Here is a 3,238-nt window from a genome sequence, read left to right as displayed (position 1 = left end):
TGCCCTTGGGTTCAATCCCCAGTACTGAAGAGAAAAAATTACTTGCTCAAGTACCATCTTCATATGAACCAATCTTAGATTCTCACCTGAATCTCTCCTTGGAGTATCAGACATGTATGTCAGGAACTCTTTATTCAGCATCTCTGATTATCTCACAGGCATCTTAAATTCATCATGGCTGAGACCAAATTTATCTTCTCCTCACTTCATGTTGTAAAACTCAGGAATCATCATGCCTTCCAGCACTTTCTTAAGCCAAAGTCTGGGAGTCGTACTTGGCACATTCTTTTTCCTTACATCACACATGCAATTCATTAACAAGTTCTGTTGACTTTACCTCCTATCTCTTAAATCTTTTTGTGTTTCTTACTATTTACTTTCATTCTTCCGCCCCAAAATATCATCCTTATTTTTGGACTGCTGTCAGTCTTCCTAAGTCTATGTTTACTCCCTAAGTATATGTCCTCAAATTTCTTATCATTCTTCTGGCCAAAAGCACCCATCGACTTCCATTATTCTTGGGAGAAAAGGAAAGTTCTTTTTTTAATTTTTTTCTCGCTACAAGTTTATTCAAAACAAAATAATGCCCTCCAACTTCACTAATGTGACCGACCACATAGATGAGCAAATCTTCCTCTAAACTGGAATTTGGTTGCGGACCCAGCCCCAGCCTCTGCTTTCTTATCAGCACCAGGGGGCATAGCATCCTGTCTGTAGGTGTCTCTGTTGGCTTCCCCTCTTGTGGGTCTTGCAGGATGTTCACCCTCCAGACCTTTGGGCCGAGGCCTGCTATTTCTTATCAGTTAAGGCGCAGAGTGCAGGCACAATCTCAGGTGGCAGATGAAGGTAATCATGGAGATATTTTTACTGGATGCCCTCATTGGTAAGGTAGAAAGTCTCTGGGCAAACTTCCTTCACATAGCCTTGAGACTTGAAAAACTGTATGGCCTTCATGACGTGAAGGTTGAGCACATTCTTATCTGCCTGCTCTGGGTGCTTGGCCATGTGAATATTCTTGGCTACCATTATTTTCTCCTTAAAAAGGAGTTCATAAATGGCAATCCGATTCTTCTTAGGCATCAACATTGTGGAGGCTTCAGGTTCCAAGGACAAGACTGGAAAGGCAAAAGGAAAGTTCTTAACTTGTCCTACAAAATTAGGATCTGCTTCTTGCTTAACCTTTCCAACTTCCCAATTTTTCTTCACTTTCTTACTGGAGTCCATGGCACTATTAGTCATAAGTTCTGTTTCTGTAGTTTTGCCATCCCCTTTCCCAGCAGAGGGGCCTCACACATGCTGTTTTCTCCATGTAGAACACCTTCACTGCCTTCCCATCTGGCTATAATCAGTTCATCTGAAATCTCAGTTCTTAACTTACTTGTTCAAAGCAGTTCTGATGGTCAAGTTCTGTTCTGGTCCTGCTATACCCTCCCAGAGCACCATTTCCTGCTTCCTAGCACTTACTCCATTCATAATTACATATGTAAGCAGCTCCTTGTCAGTGTCCATGTAAGCTCCATGAGGATACAGCCACAATAAATAATGGCTATACTGATTTGATTTCTACCAACAGTGGATGAGAGTTTCCCTTTCTGTGTATCCTCACCAGTATTTGATGGTAGCCATTTGACTAGGGGGAAATGCTATCCCATTGTGATTTAATTTTTTTTTTTTAGTTGTAGATGGACACAATACCTTTATTTAATTAATTTTTTTCTTTAGTTCCCACATATTAGAAAAAACATATGGCTCTTGACTTCCTCAGTTTGGCTTATTTCGCTTAACATATGTTCTGAAATTCCATTCATTTTCCTGCAAATGACATAATTTTATTCTTCTTTGAGGATGAATAAAATTTCATGGTGTATATATGCAACATTTTCTTTATCCATTCATCTGTTGATGGACACCTAGACAGGTTCCATATTTTGGCTATTGTGAATTGTGCTGCTATCAACTTGGTTATGCATGTAGCATTATAGTACAATGACTTTAATTCTTCAGGATAAATAACCAGGAGTAGTATAGCTGACTCATATGATGGTTCTATTTCTAGGTTTTTGAGGAATTTCCATAGCGTACTAATATACGATTCCACCAACAATATAAAAGTGACCTTTTTCTAAACAACCTCTCCAGCATTTATTATTATTTATATTCTTAATGACTGTCATTCTAACTGGAGTGAGATGAAATCTCAGTTTAGATTTTATTTTTGTTTCCCTGATTGCTAATGATGTTGAACCTTTTTATCATCTATTTGTTGGTGTTATGGTTCAGATGTGGTGTCCCCCCCAAAGCACACATGTGAGACAATGCAAAGGTTTGGAAGAGAAATGATTGGGTTATAGCCTTAACCTAATCAGTACATTAGTCCCTGATGGGATTAACTGAGTGGTAACTGGAGGTAGGTGGTGTGAGCATGGTGGAATGATGGCAGAGCCTCTAGAATGGAGGCTCTTAATGTATAAAATCCACCTGTGTTATAGCAATTCTCATGAAGCCAGGAGCTCCTGATAGCATTGACTGAAAGGTGCTCAATAAATGCATGTGGAAGGCATCAGCAATTGCTATGGAATACCAGGGCATTAAAAATAACAAGGTAAGCTGGGCATGATGGTACACACGTGTAATCCCAGCAACTTGGGAGGCTGAGGCAGGAGGATCTCAAATTCAAAGCAAGCCTCAGCAATTTAGTGAGGCACTTAACAACTCAATGAGACCCTGTCTCTAAGTAAAATACAAAATAGGACCTGGGGATGTGGCTCAGTGGTTAAACACCCCTGGGTTTAATCCCCAGTATCAAAAAAAAATTACAAAATAATTTGGAAGTAAATTGCATCTAGACTCCAAAGCAATGTCTAACCCCACTCCTGGGTCACTTGTTGTCCTGAAGGATGTAATGTATTGCAACCCACTTTCATGATTCTGTGATGGAAACAATGTTGGGGGAAGGAAGTACAAATTTTTACTCTTTAGCTGTTACCTTTGTAACACATTGTTCCTTAAAGCCAGGGAATATTTGGAGTTAGTGGTAGTGAAGAAAATGCAAAAAGCCAAAAGGAATGGCATCAAATGACAAGTGTAGCTAGGCAACAGTCACTAGAGCCTGGTTAAAACACATACATCTAAGAGCCACAAGGTGGCAGCTTAGAACTATGACATTATGGAGAGAACACTCAAAGACCTAACAAGGAAATAGGTATATTGGGGAAATGAAATTGGAAAAGGGAGAAAA

At 39.6% G+C, this 3,238-nt stretch overlaps 1 pseudogene; it reads right to left on the bottom strand.

The window, feature by feature from the left end:
• Window positions 1–599: 599 nt before the first annotated feature.
• LOC113191107 (small ribosomal subunit protein eS10 pseudogene) lies at window positions 600–1,086 on the bottom strand (annotated as a pseudogene).
• Between the last annotated feature and the right edge of the window lie 2,152 nt (window positions 1,087–3,238).

Source organism: Urocitellus parryii, chromosome 13 (assembly GCF_045843805.1).
Source record: "Urocitellus parryii isolate mUroPar1 chromosome 13, mUroPar1.hap1, whole genome shotgun sequence".
In the NCBI taxonomy this organism is placed as follows: domain Eukaryota; kingdom Metazoa; phylum Chordata; class Mammalia; order Rodentia; family Sciuridae; genus Urocitellus; species Urocitellus parryii.
Note: the sequence above shows the minus strand (reverse complement) of the source record. Positions and strands in the feature narration are given on the sequence as shown.